Consider the following 18,504-nt stretch of genomic DNA (forward strand, 5'->3'; position numbering starts at 1 on the left):
TGCACTCCAGCCTGGGCAACAAAAGCAAAACTCCATCTCAAAAAAAAATAAATAAATAAGTAGGCCAGGCACGGTGGCTCATGCCTGTAATCCCAATACTTTGGGAGGCTGAGGTGGGTGGATAACCTGATGTCAGAAGTTCGAGACCAGCCTGGCCAAAATGAAGAAATCCCATCTCTACTAAAAATACAAAAATTAGCTGGGTGTGGTGATACAGGCCTGTAATCCCAGCTACTCAGCAGGCTAAGGCAGGAGAATCACTTGAACCTGGGAGGCAGAGGTTGTGGTGAGCCAAGACTTAGCCATTGCACTCCAGCCTGGGCGAGGTTGCAGTGAGCCAAGATTGTACCACTGCACTCCAACCTGGGTGACAGAGCAAGACTCTGTCTCAAAATAAATAAACAAACAAATAAATAAATAAATAAATAAAATATAAATAATTAATAAAAATAAAAATAAAAATAAAATGGTATCTCAATGTGGTTTTAATTTGTATTTCTCTGCTAACTAGTTATGTTGAGCATCTTTTCATGAGCTTGCTGACTATGTGTATATCTTCTTTTGTGACGTGTCTATTCACATTTTTTGACCATTTTAAAATTGTATTAGACAACACAATTTACACTCACAATACAATCACTCACTGTTACTGAGTGATCAGTTTCTTATACATTCTTGATGTTTTGTCTGTTTGAACTTCACATAAATGAAATACTAGAGCACAGCCACTGGAATTATTAAAAGCTCCCCTCATGACTTTAAAGTGTAGCCAGTGGTAAGCATCCCTGTCTTAAACCAACCTCAAGCCACATCATCTACCTATCATCCAATTGATCATAAATCTTGTTTATTTTCCATAAATGTCCTAAAATCTGCCCCCATGTCTCCATTCCCACTGATACCAGGCTTATAACCACCTTGGGGTATCTGCACTTGCTGTTACCTCTCCCAGGAATGTCTTTCCCCCAGACATCCACCTTACCTACTTCCTCTCAAATGTCACCTTATCACAGAGGTCTCCTCATATCCTATTGTAGAAGGCATCCCTGCCCTCACTCCCCATGCCCTTGTCCTGTTTCGTCTTCCACCATGGCACTGGGAGTCACCTGACACATTATATTTTGATTTGTTTACTTGTTGACTGCCTCTCTTCCTCCAGCTTCACAATGGCAGGCACTGTGTGTTGTTCACTGCTGTATCCTCAGTGCCTATAGCAGGGCCTGGCATGTAGCCGGCATGGAATGAACATTTGGGGAACAAATGAATAACATTTGCTGAGGGACTAGTTTCTCTAAACCACCGTTCTGAGTCTGACAGACTCCTGTGCAAAAGCTTCAGCAGATGCCCCTTAGCCACAAAGCCAAGTCCAATGGCTTTAAGTGCTTTGGATGTGGCCTCTGTGTCCTTCTAGCCTGTTTTCCCTTTCACAATGCCAAGTTCTAGCTAGTTGTGTTGACTTGCTCCTCTGTTCCTCTACCGCCTTCTCCCTCCAAGGCTTAAATCTTGCTGATCCTCCTACACCCAGCATGAATACCATGGTCCTTTTCTGACCCTCCAGGAGGAATACTCTACCTGCCCAAACAGCCTCAACTGCTCTATCTGTACATTCTCAATATACTTATCTCCATCTCCCACACAGGAGTGGTCCCAGAGCCTGTACCCAGCTACTCTTAAACTTGCTTCAATACCAAATCCCCAGGATACAATCTAAAAATGCTGATAACCAGGCCCCACCCCTAGAGAATCTGATTTAAATTAGTCTGGAGTGGAGACCAGGTGTGGGATGGGATAACTGCTGCCCAGGTGGTTTTAATGTGCTGTGGGCTGAGCCCAGGGTTTGGCAAAGGTCAAACAAAAGCAGGAGCTGGTGTTATGTTGAAATTCCTTACCAGGCAGCTCTGCCCAGTAAGAGAACTATAAAGAATTAACTCAGAAAACCTGTATTTTCCACACCCACACATTCCAAAAAACAGGTTTGGCCTTTGACCCGCTCCTAAGGGAGAATCTCTGAGCCCTTGGACCATCCTTCCCGATGAGAGTGTTTTTCTTCACCTGGGGGCCTTGGGCCATTCCAGTCCATGTTAATTAACAATGTGATTCATTGCCAGGTGCGGGGTAGGCTGGAGGGGGCTAGAAACTGAGTGACTAAGGTCAACTGTACCTATGTAACCATCTCCTAATAAAAACCCTAGACACCAAGACTCAGGGGAGATTCCCTGGCTGGCACTACTCCATGTAAGTTGCCATGAATTGTTTCTGGTAGAAGTAAGTACTGTTAACATGACTCTACTGGGAGAAGACAACTGGAAGCTTGCACCTGGTGTCTCCTGGACTCTGCCCTGTGTGCCTCTTTGCTGATTTTGACCTGTATTCTTTCATTGTAATAAACAATACATGTGAGTATAATGGCTGGCCCAAAGGCTATATCCTCTGTTAAAAGACAAACGTTAGGCAGGCATGAGGGCTCACACCTGTAATCCCAGCACTTTGGAAGGCCAAAGTGGAAGCATAGCTTGAGCCCGGGAGGTTGAGACTACAATGAGCTGTGATCGCCACTGCACTCTAGCCTGGGTGACAGTGAGACCCTGTCTCCAGCATAAAAAAAGAAAAACTTTAAACAAATCAAATTCAACAGAATTCAATTGAGCAAGAATGATTCACAAATCTAGCAGCCCCCAGAACCAGAATAGATTCAGAGTGACTCCTGGGCTGCCACCTAGTTGAATAAGATTTATGAACAGAAAAAGGAAAGTGATAAACAGAAAGCACAAGTGAGGTACAGAAACAACTGAACTGATTACAGCTGGCTGTTTGCCTTTTTTGAATACAATTTGAATAGCTGGCTGCCTGTGATTAGCTGAAACTCTGTGACTGGCATAAGAGTAGGTTACAGTCTGCTGAAATAGCTAGTTAAGTTACAGTTTACTATGTACAGAGAAACCTTTAGGCTGAACTTAGAATATACAAGAAAGCAGCTTTAGGCTACAGTTAGTTTAACACATCCCACAGACATTTTTGTTTGGCTCTCACAGAACACTATGTTAGGATTTGAATTTGTTGCCAACATTCAAATAATTGCAATTCCAATATCAGATTTCCAGTGTCAACAAAAGCAGTCAAACTCTGTAAAATATTTGAAGAGAAGTACTCTTTTTTTTTTTTTTTTTTAGACGAAGTCTTGCTCTGTCACCCAGGCTGGAGCACAGTGGCGCAATCTTGACTCACTGCAACCTCTGCCTCCTGGGCTCAAGCAATTCTCCTGCCTCAGCCTTCTGAGTTGCTGGGACTACAGGCATGCACCACCACACCCGGATAATTTTTGTATGTTTTTGTAGAGACATGGTTTCACCACGTTAGCCAGGCTGGTCTTGAACTCCTGACCTTAAGTGATCCACCCACCTCAGCCTCCCAAAATGCTGGGATCACAGGTGTGAGCCACCTTGCCCAGTCTGAAGAGATTTATTCTGAGTCAAATATGAGTGATCATGGCCTGTGACACAGCCCTCAGGAGATCCTGAGACCACGTGCCCAAGGTGGTCAGGGCACAGCTTGGTTTTATACATTTCAGGCAGACCTGAGACATCAATCAAATACATTTAAGATATATACTGGATTTCGTCCAGAAAAACTGATTTGGTCCAGAAAAGCAGGACAACTCCAAGGTTGGGAGAGGGGAGCTTCCAGGTCATAGATAGATTTAAAATTTTTCTGATTGGCAATTGGTTCAAAGAGTTACTATAAATAGAAAGGAATGTCTGAGTTAGAATAAGATCATTTGATCATGCAAATGAAGCCTCCAGGTAGCAGGCTTCAGAGATAATAGATTGTAAATGTTTCTTATCAGACTTAAGGTCTGTGTTGATGTTAATTAAATGTTGGTCAACTTCTCCTGAATTCCAAAAGGGAGGCGGGCATAATGAGGCATGTCTCACCCGCCGCTTCCCATCAAGGCCTGAACTGGTCTTTCGGGTTAACTTCAGAGTGTACTGGCTGAGAAGGAAATCCATTTAGATGGTTGGGGGACCTCTGAATTTTATGTTTCGTTTACACCAGCTTCTCTTACAAAAGTTTACAGATCTGGCAATGCTGGGCCCATAGTCCCACATGGACAGCAGCTGCTATGCAGAGTTCCTTTGGTGCACAATATGTTCTTTCCATTAAACCACCATCCCTGCCACTTCCAGATGCTGCAACTGGCTCATCAGCTGCCCATTATCACTGCACATAAATGTTGTTCTTTCTCTTAAACCTGCTGAATTCACTTTTATTTCCCATCAGCCACAGCAGATGCTTTGGGTTTGTGGCTCCTGTTGAGGATTAAGCCTGGTGGCATCTCAGGCAGGCTTCAGCCACTCCCTCTACCTGGGAGGCCTTCCTCCCAGGCCTCCCCATCCCAGCCCTTTACCTTCCCACTAACTCCCAGTTAGCCTCTAGGATTCCCCTCAGGTCACCCTGTGGACTCCCAGAATCCCTAGAGCACCCCTTGATCACTAAACTTAACCTCAGTGTATTATAATTATCTATTATTTTGTTTATATTACTTCCCTTTACAAAGAGACCTCTTAAGGGCAGGGGTCCTAATATCTTATTTGCTAATTCTCAGCATCTTGCCCAGAACAGGCCTTCAACTAATGTTTGTAGAATTGTCACTGAATGAATGAATACAGTAACTTGTAAAGCTTTTCTCCTTTTCCACTCTCAATTTGCACCTGAATTCACTGAGGAACTGGTACTCATTGAATGTACACTGTGCCCCAGGCAAATTACTTAACCTCTTTGCTTTCGTTTCCCATCTGTAAAATGGGACTCTGATACTTACGAACTTAACAGGGAGGTTGTGAGATTAAGTGAAAGAATGCATGGAAATAATTATCATTATCACTGTATGAAAAGCGGTGTTCTTGGCCCAGTGAAGCCTCTGGGATAGACAGCAACGCCTGCACTGAGAGGACACCTATGGTCCCGACCGGCCCCCAGAGTATTAGTATCTAATCTATGCTATTCATAAGGCCAGTGGAGATTTGGAATTAATTGATCTGGGCTGTGGCCAGGGTGTCTATTTTTATTTTTATTTTTTTGAGATGGAGTTTTGCTCTTGTTGCCCAGGCTGGAGTGCAATGGTATGATCTCAGCTCACAGCAACCTCCGCCTCCTGGGTTCAAGCGATTCTCCTGCCTCAGCTTCCTGAGTAGCTGGGACTACAGGCGTGTACCACTACGCCCGGCTACTATTTTTGTATTTTTAAAGTTTACCAGGTACGCTTAATGTTAAGCTGGTTTGAGAATGAGTGGTGTTAATTGCTCTGAGAGGCTGTCGGGGAAGAGAGAGGCTGCAGGAGAGACAAGCATCTCAGTCAATTTGAAGCTGAATGCAGAAGAAGTTGGCCTGGGTGGGAAAGGGACGGTGCCTGAGTGGGGGGCAGAGGGCTTTCCTGCCAGAAAAGCATGTGCAGAGAATGTGATGAGTGTGGGGAACTATGAAGGGTTCAGAATGGCCAGAGGGCAGGGCACATTTGGGGAGGCACCAGAAGGAGGGTCTGATCTGCCCAGCTAAGGAGCCTGGACTTTATCTTGAGGCGTTGGGGATGTTCAGAGGGTGTACACAGGATCATCTTTGCCTTCCGCAGAGCTGGAGGCAAAGGGCCTAGTTAGGAGGGGGTCTCCGGGAAGCCATGTGGGCCTAAATCAAAACTGCAGCAGTGGAGATGAAGAAGGGGGAACAGGAATTGCTGCCAAATAGAAGGGACTGAAGGCAGCTAGGCGGAGGAGAGGGGAGAAACCTAGGTGGTTTGGGTTTGAGTGATTGGGGAGATAGCAGGCCCTGACAGAGGAGCAGTTTTCCACGCTGCAGACAAGGTGGTGGACTTTGAGTGCTGGGTGGGCAGCTGGCTGGCTGAGATGCTGAGTGGGTCTGGGGTTCAGAAGGAAAGTCTGAGCTGGAGCCTCAGGTAGTTGAAACCTAGAGTATGAACAAAGCAGCATGAGGAGAAGGTGCAGAGTGAGGAGGTGGGAGAGAGGGAAGGAGAAGGAAGAGGAAGAAGGGGCAGCTGGAAGCAAGTAACAACCTGACAGGTTTATCTTGCCTGCTGTCCAGAAAACCAATACATGGAAAACAGCCAGTTTTGCAGCAAAGAAAGAGTTCGATTGGCCAGTCAAGTGAAAGGAAGGAAGGTAATTTGCAAATCTTCCTCTCACTGCAGTGAGCCATGATCGTGCCACTGCACTCCAGCCTGGGCAAAAGAGCGAGATCCTGTCTCAAAAAAAAAAAAAAAACTTCCTCTCCAAGAATATTAGCAAATTGAATCCAACAATGTATCTGAAAAATTATACCACATGACCAAATAGGAGTTACTTTAGGTATGCAAGGCTGGTTTAACATTAGAAAATCAATTAACGTAAACCTATCACATCAGCAGGCTAAGGAAGAAAAGTCACACAATCATATTAATAGACACAGAAAAAGCATTTGACAAAATCCAATGCTCATTCATGATAAAAACTCTAAGTAAACTAGGAATAGAAGGGAACTTCTTCAATTTGATTAAGAATATCTACAAAAAACATACAGCTACCATCATACTTAGCGGTGAGAAACTACACGCTTTTCCCCTAAGACTGGGAACATGGCAAGACGTCCCTTCTCTCCACTGTCATTCAGCATCATACTAGAAGTTCTACCTAATGGAATAAGCCAAGAAAAGGAAACAAAAGATATATATTTTGGAAAGGAAGAAATAAAATTGCCTTGGTTGCAGATGACTGATTGTCTATGCAGAAAATCTCAAAGAATCTATTAAAAAAAACCAAAAACAAAAAACAAAAAAGACTCCTGGAACTTATAAGTGATTGCAGCAAGGTTGCAAGAAGTAAGGTTAATATACAGAAGTCAAATGGTTTCCCACATACTAGCAATAAGCAATGGAAAACTCAAGTTAAGGCCGGGCGCGGTGGCTCAAGCCTGTAATCCCAGCACTTTGGGAGGCCGAGACGGGCGGATCACGAGGTCAGGAGTTCGAGACCATCCTGGCTAACACAGTGAAACCCCCTCTCTACTAAAAAATACAAAAAGCTAGCCGGGCGAGGTGGCTGGCGCCTGTAGTCCCAGCTACTTGGGAGGCTGAGGCAGGAGAATGGCGTAAACCCAGGAGGCGGAGCTTGCAGTGAGCTGCGATCCGGCCACTGCACTCCAGCCCGGGCGACAGAGCGAGACTCCGTCTCAAAAAAAAAGCAATGCCATTTATATTAACATAAACATTGAAATACTTAGGAATAAATCTTACAAAATATGTGTAAGATCTATACTAGGAGAAACATAAAACTCTGAGAAAAGACTATAAACTATAAAATTCTGATAAAATCAAGAACTAAACAAATAGTTATCTCATGCCCATGAATAGGAAGAATGAATATTGTTAAGATGTCAGTTCTTCCCAACTTGATCTATAGATTTAGTGCAATTGCAATAAAGAAATCCCAGCAAATTACTGTATGGATATTGACAAATTGATTCTAAAGTTTATGTGCAGAGGTAAAAGATCCAGAATATCCAACACAATATTAAAGAAGAACAAAGGTGGAAAACTGACACTATCTGACCTTAAGACTTACTAGGCTAGGCGCGGTTGCTCACACCTGTAATCCCAGCACATTGGGAGGCCGAGGCAGGTGGATGGATCACCTGAGGTCAGGAGTTCAAGACCAGTCTGGCAAACATGGTAAAACCCCGTCTCTACTAAAAATACAAAAATTAGCCTGGTGTGGTGGTGGGTGCCTGTAATCCCAGCTACCTAGGAGGCTGAGGCAGGAGAATCACTTGAACCTGGGAGGCGGAGGTTGCAGTGAGCCAAGATCGTGCCATTGCATTCCAACCTGGCCAACAGGAGCAAAACTCCATCTCAAAAAAGAAAACAAACAAAAAAGACTTACTATAAAATGATAGTAATTAAGACAGTGTGGTATTGGCAAAGAAACAGACAAATGAATCAATGAAACCAAATAAAGAGCCCAGAAATAGACTCGCATACATAGAGTCAACTGATCCTTGACAAAGAAACAAAGGCAATGATGCTGGAACAACAAATATCCACATGTAAAAAAGTGAATCTAGACACAGACCTTATGCCTATCACAAATACTAACTCAAAATGAATTATATACTGCAATGTAAAATGCAAAACTTATAGAAGGTAATACAGGAGAAAATCTAGCTGACCTTGGGTTTGGCTATGAGTTTTCATATATAATACCAAAAGGATGATACATGAAAGAAAAAAATTGATAAATTCAACTTCATTAAAATTATAAACTTCTACTCTGTGAAAGATACTGTTAAGAAAATGAAGAGGCCGGGAGCGGTGATTCATGCCTGTAATCCCAGCACTTTGGGAGGCTGAGGCAGGCGGATCACCTGAGGTCAGGAGTTTAAGACCAGCCTGGCCAACATGGTGAAACCCTGTCTCTACTAAAAATACAAACATTAGCTAGGCGTGGTGGCGCACATCTGTAATCCCAGTTACCCGGGCGGCGGAGGCAGAAGTATCGCTTGAATCTGGGAGGTGGAGGTTGCAGTAAGCTGAGATCACTCCACTGCACTCCAGCCTGGGCTACAGAGCAAGACTCAAAAAATAAAAAAAAAACAAAAAACAATAAAATGAAAGAAAAGAAAAGCCATAGAGACTGGAAGAAAACCTGCCAGACACATATTTGACAAAGGACTATATCCAAAATATACAAAGAATTCTGATAACTTAACAATAAGAAAATACCCCAGTTAAAAAGTGGGCAAGGCCAGGGGGTGGCTCATGCCTGTAATCCCAGAACTTTGGGAGGCCGAGGTGGGTGGATCTCCTGAGGTCAGCAGTTCGAGACCAGTCTGGCCAACATGGTGAAACCCCGTGTCTACTAAAAATATAAAAATTAGCTGGGCGTGGTGACAGGAGCCTGTAATCCCAGCTACTCAGGAGGCTGAAGCAGGAGAATTGCTTGAACCTGGGAGGTGGAAGTTGCAGTGAGCCGAGATCATGCCATTGCACTCCAGTCTGGGCGATAAGAGTGAAACTCCATCTCAAAAAAAAAAAAAAAAAAAAAAAAAAAAATAATAATAATAATAATAATAAAAGCGGGCAAAAGATCTGAACAAACTCCTCAACAAAAAAGAAACACGGATGGCAAATAGACATGAAAAGATGTTCAGCATCATATATAATTAGGAAATTGCAAATTAAAACAAAAATGAGATACCGTTACACACCTATTAGAATGGCTACAATCCAAAACATTGACAACATCAAATGATGGCAAGAATGTGAAGCAACAAGAATTTCCATTTATTGCTGGTGGGGATGCAAAATGGAAAAGCCACTTTGCAAGACAATTGGGTAGTCTTTTTCAAAGCTAAACATAGTCTTGCCCCGTGATCCAGTAATCATATTTATCCAAATGAGTTGAACAATATATCCACACAAAAACCTGCACATGAAATGTTCATAGCTTTATTCATAATTACCAAAAATCAGAAAAAAACAAGATGTACTTCAATAGGTGAACAGATAACCTGGTACACTCATATCAGGGAATATTATTGAGTGATGAAAAGAAATGAGCTATCAAGCCACGAAAAGACATGAAAGAAACCTAAATGTATATTGCTAAGTGAAGAAGCCAGTCTGAAAAGGCTACGTACTATATAATTGCAAACTGTATAATATTCTGGAAAAGGCAAAATTACAGGGAAGTAAAAGATATCAGTGGTTGTAAATCCCTTCTAAATGAAAAATATCAGTGGTTTCCAGGGGTTGGTGGGAAGGAGGAATGAACAGTAAAGCCTAGGAGGTTTTTAGGGAGGTGAAACTGTTCTGTATACTTTAATGGTGGATACATAGCATTAAACATTTAGCAAAACTTGTTGACCTGTACAACCTAAAGCAATGAATGCTGGTCAGGTGTGGTGACTCACAGCTGTAATCTCCACACTCTAGGAAGCCAAGGTGGGAGGACCACTTGAGGCCAGGAGTTTGAGACCAGCTTGGGCAACATAGCAAGACCATATCTCTACAAAAAATAAAAAAATTAGCCGGGCATGGTGGCATGTGCCTGTGTTCCCAGCTACTCAGGAGGCTAAGGTGGGAGGATTGCCTGAGCCCAGAGGTTCCAGGCTACAGTGAGCCATGATCAGGCCACTGCACTCCAGCCTGGGTGACAAAGTGAGACTGTCTCAAAACAACAATAACAACAACAACACAACAACAACAACAAATGACCTCTAATGTAAACTATGGACTTTAGTAATAACATACCAATATAGTTCTATCAACGATAACAAATGTACCACACCAATGCAATGTGGAAGATGTTAACAACAGAGGAAACGTGAATATGGAATGTATAAAGGAAATGTTTTTTGTTCAATGCTTCCATAAATCTGCTTTAAGTCTATTAATTTTCTTTTAAAAGTAAAGGCTAAGCCGGGCGCAGTGGCTCATGCCTGTAATCCCAGGACTTTGGGAGGCTGAGGTGGGCGGATCACCTGAGATCACGAGTTCGAGACCAGCCTGGCCAACATGGTGAAAACCCGTCTCTAGGAAAAGTACCAAAATTAGCCAGGCATGGTGGCCGGCGCCTGTAATCCCAGCTCCTCAAGAACCCGAGGCAGGAGAATCGCTTGAACCCGGGAGGCAGAGTTTGCAGTGAGCCAAGATCGCACCACTGCACTCCAGCCTGCGCAATAGAGCGAGACTCCGTCTAAAACAAAAAAAAAAAACAGTAATAATAATCAAAAATAATAAAATAAAGGCCAGAGCTGCATGGAAAGAACTCTTGGCTCAAGTAGGATTTAGAGCCAGGGAGTGGGAAGAGTGGCACCTACTCGGGAGTCCTATGAGGCAGCAAGATCCCACAGGCTGTTGAGTGCATAGGTGACAGGGACCAGTGAGAAAGGACTTAGACCCCTTGCCCCACCCCATTGGCCTGCCACTTTCTTTCATTGTTTTTCTCTTCCTCTCTCCTTCTCTTTCTTCTTTTTTCTTTTCTTTTTTTTTTTTTTTTTGAGACGGAGTCTTGCTCTGTCCCCCAGGCTGGAGTGCAGTGGCGCGATCTCGGCTCACTGCAATCTCCACCTCCCGGGTTCACTTTCTTCTTTTCTTTTACTGTGTTCTTTTCGAGTATTCTCAACAACAGCCTGAAGGCCTGGAGGTGTAGGGGAGCCGCCCGCAGATGCCTAGTTTGGCGCCCTATACACTGCTAGCATCTACGTAGGGATGGGTTTGGGATGGGAGCGGGGTGATGCTCTGGTTCTACGGGCTGGAGTCCGCGCTTGGAGGGGAACTCCCTCTTGCGAGTCCCCCAGCAGTCCTGTGGGGGCTGGGCCTGGAAGGGGAACTGGGAGATGGGGAAGTGCATGCCGCCGGGTCCCATCTCAGTGCGGTGCGAGAGGGCACCCCGGCAGAGGCCCAGCAGACAGTGCTTGTCAGGCGGACCTGAGTTCGAGTTCTGACCGTGCCATCTACGCTATGACTTCGGGGCAGGCGACCCACCCTCCGCGCCTCACTAACCCATGTACTGCATGGAAAATAAGCGTCTTCCTGGGGAAGAAGAGGGCTGTGTGTGAAGATTCAAAAGACCAAGGGGGAGTCCTCGCTGGGCGCCCGGCCAGTGGCAGCACGCTCGGGCTGGGGTTGCGCTCAGGATCGGGTCCGCGCCCCCGGCAGCTGCGGGCTCTCTCCCGGCTCCGGCCCGGCCCTTCCGCCCTCCCCGGCACTTACAGCGGTCTCTCTCCACTTCTCACTTCTTGGACTGCCGCGGCTAGGTCACCTCCTCCGGACGCCGCCACGCGCTGCCCTGGAAACCGTCACCAGGGAAACCAGCGACGTCACTCGCACGTTTTTCAACGCGTCTCTACGGTGGCCGAGGGGGCGCCAAAAGTTCTGAAAGTGACAGAGGCGCTGAGGGCGCTCTGGGCTGGAGGCAAACGGGCACCATCTCGAGTGCGCTGGAGATTTTAAATCTTCTGGAGTATATTTTTTAGAAAGTTTTGTGGACCAAACGTTCTGTACAGAGATGCCCATTCCTCTCTCCTGCTGGGGAGTTAAACAGCGAACGATCTCACCATGAAATTTAAAGTAGCCGTTCAGATATATTTGAAAAATGTGAAACAGTGTGAGGAAAGGCCATGTTATGATGGTGAGTGAAGGAAGCAGGACGCAATATAGCAATGCTAAATAAATAAAGTTGCGTTTATTTCAAACCTGGCACTAAAACAATACCGAAATAGAAGTATTAAAAGTGGTTATATTTGGCCGGTGGAATAGCAGTGCTGTTTGTTTTTACACTTTAGAAGATTTTTAAAATAATGAACAGTGTTTATTTTCATAGAGGAAAACACTTGCATTTTTTTTTTTTTAAACTGCACCTTCCAATTTAAGACATTACTATATTTCAGGGCAATATGGGGGTGGGAGGCAAATTTCTAGGAAAGATGATTCAAGGGAGTCTGTCTTGTCTATCTATCTTTATCTATCTATCTATCTATCTATCTATCTATCTATCTATCTATCTATCTATCTAATCTAATCTATCTACAGAGTCTCGCTGTGTCGCCCAGGCTGGAGTGCAGTGGCGTGATCTCGGCTTATTGCAACCTCCACCACCCAGGTTCAAGCGATTATCCTGCCTCAATCTCGCGAGTAGCTGGGATTACCGGCACCCGCCACCACACCCGGCTAATTTTTTTATTTTTAGTACAGACGGGGTTTCACCATGTTGACCAGGCTGGTCTTGAACTCCTGACCTCAGGTGATCCGCCCGCCTTGGCCTCCCAAAGTGCTGGGATTACAGGCGTGAGCCACCGCGCCTGGCCAAATATCCAGGCCTTCATAATTTGAAAATCTTGGTAGTTGTTTTTCTATTTTTTTTCCTCATAAGGTGAATGAATACCCATCCCATAGACATGCATACATAAGATATGGCACTAGACTACCATCAGCACTGCAGGTGTAAACCCGAAGTTTTCTGATACAGGAAAAACGGATCTTTTCCATTGGTCTCCAGTTGCTGCCTAATGACCTGAGGGTGGGAGACCTATAAATATACAGGTGGCAGCAAAGAGACAAGATAAAGAGTGGATTCAAGTAGATGTGAGCCCCAAAGGATTAGGGTCTTTTTATATGGTGTGTGTAGTGGGGAGTATTATTCGTTTACCTCATGACCATGATAGGACTATGTGGCATAGGAAAAGGAATAGCCAGGTCTACTTAGAGGGCTTCTGGAAAGCATGGTTCCTAGCAGAAAGCCAGGTTTTCATTAAAGTAAGAACATGCTATGAGAAAATTAGGGATGCAGGAGAATTTCAGAACAGACATTCTAGAATGTATGTATTAAAAAGTTTGGAAAGGGGGTAACATTTGCTCCACCAATCCAAGGATTATTTTTGACAAGGATATCATTTTTGCAGTAACCCATTTTTTCAAACCCAGGGATGATTTTCCTCTAGATGTGTTACTTTTCCACTGTCACCAGTAAGGCTCTCATGCCATCTTTTTTTCTGCCCAAAATTCTCTTGAGAATTTTCTTTAGTTTATAAGCTTGACATTTTATCCAAGAAGCTGGAGAATCCAGTCTGGGTCACCAGTATTTCCTCATGTGGAGTATACAGATGTTTGTTAATTCCAGCCCACTTTATTTCTCTAACCAGAAGTATCTGTAGGACACTGCTTTTTGTATTTTGTTTGCTTTTTAATTTGAAATTGTATTGAGATTGTTATAGAATCACATGCAGTTGTAAGAAATAATAGTATACTTTTCCAGTTTCCCACAATGATAATATTTGCAGAACTTTAGTATAATATTACAACCAGGATATTGATATTGATACAACCTACTCCTCTTAGATTTCTCCAATTTAACTGTACTTTTCTTTTGATTTATCATGTGTCAGTTTGTGTATCCACAGCCATCAAGATACCAAATACTGGCCGGGCACAGTGGCTCATGCACGCCTATAATCCCAGCATTTTGGGATGCTGAGGCGGGTGGATTATTTGAGGTCAGGAGTTCAAGACCAGCCTGGCCAACATGGCAAAATCCTATCTCTACTAAAAATAACAAAAATTAGCCAGGGATGGTGGTGCTTGCCTGTAATCCCAGCTACTTGGGAGGCTGAGGCATGAGCATCGCTTGAGCTCAGGAAGTAGAGGTTGCAGCGAGCTGAGATCACGCCATTACATTCCAGCCTGGGTGACAGAGTGAGACTCTGTCTCAAAAGAAAAAAAAAAAAAAAAAGATACCAAATACTTACTATCACAAGGAACTCTGTTGTGCTTTTATAACTATGTACACTTCCCTCCTTCCTCCTGTCCTAGTCCCTAACCCTTTATAACCACCAGTCTGTCCTCCATTTCTAAAATTTTGTCATATAAAAAATGTTATATAAATGAAATAACGCAGCATGTAGACATTTTAGGATGGATTTTTTTTTTTTTTTTTTTTACTCAGAACAATTCCTTGGAGATTAATCCAAGTTGTTGTGTGTATCAATAATCCATTCCTTTTTATTGCTGAGTAGTTCTAGTATGAATGTACCAGTTTAACCATTTACTCACTGAAAGACATCTGGCTTGTTTCCAGTTAGGAGCAATTATGATTCAGCTGCTATAAACATTCATATATAAGTTTTTATGTGAACATAAGTTTTCATTCCTATGGAATAAATGCCCAAGAGTACAAATGCTGTGTAGTAAGGTAACTGCATATCTAGTTTTAGAAGAAATTGCCAAAGCTGTTTTCTAGAGTGACTGTTCCACTTTACATTCTTACCAGAAATGTTTAAGTGATCCAATTTCTCCACATCCTTGCCAGCATTTGATGTTGTCACTATTTTTATTTTAGTCATTTTAATAGGTGTGTAGTGATATCTCATTGTGGTTCTAATGTACATGACAGATAATGATATTGAACCTCTTTTTCATGTACTTATTTGTCATCTGTATATTTTCTTTGGTGAAGTGTGTGTTCATATCTTTTGCCCAATTTCTAACTGTCGAGTTTTGAGAATTCTTTATATATTCTATATACTAGTCCATTGTTTGATATGTGGTTTGCAAATACTTTCTCCGAATCTGTAGTTCATCTTTTAATCCTCTTCACTTGGGCTTTCACGGAACAAAAGCCTTTGATTTTGACAAGGTCCAATTTATTTATCAATTCCTTCTTTTGTGGATTGTGCTTTTGATGTCAAGTCTAAAACTCTTTGCCTAGCCCTGGGTCCCAAAGATTTCCCTCCATTTTTATAAAAGTGTTAAGAGTTTTATGGCCATGATTTATTTTGTTGTAATTTTTATATAAAGGTATGAAATTTAGGTCAAGTTTCTTTTTTGCTTTTTTGCCTATGATGTCCAGTTGGTCCAGCACCATTTGTTGGAAGGCTATGCTTCCTCCATTGAATTGCTTTTGCACCTTTGTCAAAAATCAGATTAGCTATCTCAACAAAACCCAATTCAAAAATGGGTAAAGGACTTCAATAGACATTAATCCAAAGATATACAAATGGCAAATAAGCACATGAAAACATGCCCAACATCACTAACCATTAGAGAAATGCAAACCAAAACCACGAGATACTATTTCACACCCATTAGGATGGATATTATCCAAAAGATGGAAAATAACAAGTATTTGCCAGGATGTGAAGAATTTGGAACCCTTATGCATGGCTGGTGGGAATGTAAAATGGTATATCCACTGTAGAAAACAGTTTGGCGGTTCCTCAAAAAGTTAAACATTGAATTACCATATGATTTACAATTCCACTTCTAAGTATATGCCCAAAAGATTTGAAAGAAGGGATTTGGCCAGACACAGTAGCTCACGCCTGTAATCCCAGCCCTTTGGGAGGCTGAGGTACAGGACTGCTTGAGACCAGGAACTCGAGATCAGCCTGGTCAACATAGCGAGACCTTGTCTCTACAAAAAAAAAATAATAATAATAAATAAAGAAGGGACTCAAACAGGTAATTGTACGCCAATGTTCATAGCAGCATTATTCACGATAGCCAGAAGGTAGAAACAACCCAAGCAACCTTCAACAGATGAATGGATAAATAAAATGTGGTATATATATTCCATGGAATATTCAGCCTTAGAAAAGAATGAAATTCTGAATTCTGGATGAACCTTGAAAACATTATGCTAAGTGAAATAAGCCAGACACGAAATGGCAAATATTGTATGATTCCACATATATTAGGTACCTAGAATGAACAAATTCATAGAGACAGAAAGTAGGATAGAGGATGCTAGGGAGTGGAAGAAGGGGGGAAGTAAAGAGGTTTTGGGGTTTTTGTTTTTGAGACAGGGTCTCACTCTGTCACCAAGGCTGGAATGCAGTGGCACAATGACAGCGCACTACAGCCTCGACCACCTGGGCTCAGCTGATCTTCCCACGTCAGCATCCCAAGTAGTTGAGACCACAGGCTTGCACCACCACACCAAGTTAATTTTTCTATTTTTTGTAGAGATGGTGTTTCACCATGTTGCCCAGGTTGGTCTAGAACTCCTGGCTCAAGTAAATTGCGTAGACCTCCCAAAGTGCTAGGATTACAAGTGGGAGCCACCGCATCCAACCAAAAGTTATTCTTACAGGGCATGGAGTTTCTGTTTGGGCTGATGAAAAGATTTTAGAGGTGGATGGTGGTGATGGTTACATAGCATTTTGAGTATACTTGGTTCCACTGTATTGTACATTTAAAAAGGGTTAAAATGGTAATTTTTATATGTATATTTGCCACAATAAAGGTTTTAAAAATCAGCTGCGCATACTTGTGTGGGTCTAACGGCTTTTTTTTCCTAATCCCTAAATTAGATTCTCCCCACAGTTCCATATAGTTCCAACTTTTAAGTGGGACCTTTACCCATGCTTATTTATCTCAATAATAATAGTCACCAAATATATTTCCCCTCACTGAAATTCTCTCTCCCACAAATAAGTAAACATAACATAAACAGTGGTACTCTTACTATGAGAAACAAAAATGAACTGAACAAAGTCAGAAGTGGGAATACCTGAGTTTTGACTCTGACATTAGTCAAGTCACAAACCTCAACTTTCTACTTAAAATAGTAGTAGTACCTTTATTATCATGACAATCAAATAGGTCATGAAAGTGCTTTGTAAAATGTGAAATTCTCTTCAGTTATCTTTATTATTTTAGTAGTCATATATATTACTACAGATTTAGCTGTTTTGCCTGATAATGGAAGTAAGTTTTGCTACAGCTTAAAACCAAGGCCTCATTTGGCTCTCTCCATTTCACAGCTCTCATTCCAGAACTCAGCTTTGCAGGCCCCAAATCCAATTTGGTCATTATATCATGAGTATCTCTTGGGGCTAGACTTAACACCAGTCACGTGTAACTGACATAAACCAGGAACACTAAGCCTCTCGTTTGTATCTATGGGTTGTGACCCATGTCCAGAGACTCTCCCTTCCCAGCATCAGGCACCCACAAAGCCAAAAGAGTCATCAGAAAGATATTGTGAGCATGGACTCAGAATAAACAGAAACAAACTGCCTAGAGATATTTTTGGCACAGGGTTAAGCCTTATTAGATTATTCCACTTCACAATCAGGAGCCCTACATAGATAAAAATTGTTCATTTTCTTCAGGTTCAAGCCCCTTCATGCTGGAAGTTCTGCCTGTACAATTTGCCATGGATTTGGGCTTTGGTAGCTACTAGCCTCCCAGAGTCCTCCAGCACATTTTGTGTTTAGCTTAACACCATTTGGCTACAGTAAATCTTATTTTATCCATGGAACTATTTTGTCTAAGATGTGTTTGTATAGATGTGGTCTCACTCATCATATGTTGACTTTGAGACGGGTGGATCACGAGGTCAGGAGATCGAGACCATCCTGGCTAACACGGTGAAACCCCGTCTCTACTAAAAATACAAAAAACTAGCCGGCCGAGGTGGCGGGCGCCTGTAGTCCCAGCTACTCCGGAGGCTGAGGCAGGAGAATGGCGTAAACCCGGGAGGCGGAGCTTGCAGTGAGCTGAGATCCGGCCACTGCACTCCAGCCTGGGCGACAGAACAAGACTCCACCTCAAAAAAAAAAAAAAAAAAAAAAGAAAACTCAGTGTTCTGCCAAGATTCGTCAATTCTTAGTTCCAAGGGACCTGATAGATGAGATCTACCCTGGCTCTCCACCAAGCTTTCAGCACAAGGTTAATAATGTATTTGTATTTTACCCTCGTATTTCTCAATTCCATTCTTGGCTCACATCACAGTCTTTCAAAACATTTGGGTGAGTCACCTGATCCTAGTAATTATTCATTTCTCTCATTAACTAGGTCCCCAATGCCTTGTGCACTTAATAGTATTTAGTTTACCACTTTCACAGTAAAGACCAGTTGTATGTGGGAATCTCTTCAGTTTCCTTTCTATAAAAGCTGAAAAGGCCAGGTGTGGTGGTGTGCGCCTGTAGTTCCAGCTACTCAGGAGGCCGAGGCAGGAG

At 42.8% G+C, this 18,504-nt stretch overlaps 1 protein-coding gene across 1 annotated transcript in view; it reads right to left on the bottom strand.

The window, feature by feature from the left end:
* The window catches only part of CCDC13 (coiled-coil domain containing 13), a 61,216-nt gene extending 49,359 nt beyond the window's left edge, over nt 1-11,857 (bottom strand). The window contains exon 1 of the mRNA XM_010374329.2: nt 11,759-11,857. The gene's annotated coding sequence lies outside the window, so the exon portion shown is untranslated. The remainder of the gene's footprint in view (nt 1-11,758) is intronic.
* Between the last annotated feature and the right edge of the window lie 6,647 nt (nt 11,858-18,504).

Source organism: Rhinopithecus roxellana, chromosome 1, assembly GCF_007565055.1.
Source record: "Rhinopithecus roxellana isolate Shanxi Qingling chromosome 1, ASM756505v1, whole genome shotgun sequence".
Taxonomy (NCBI): Eukaryota; Metazoa; Chordata; class Mammalia; order Primates; family Cercopithecidae; genus Rhinopithecus; species Rhinopithecus roxellana.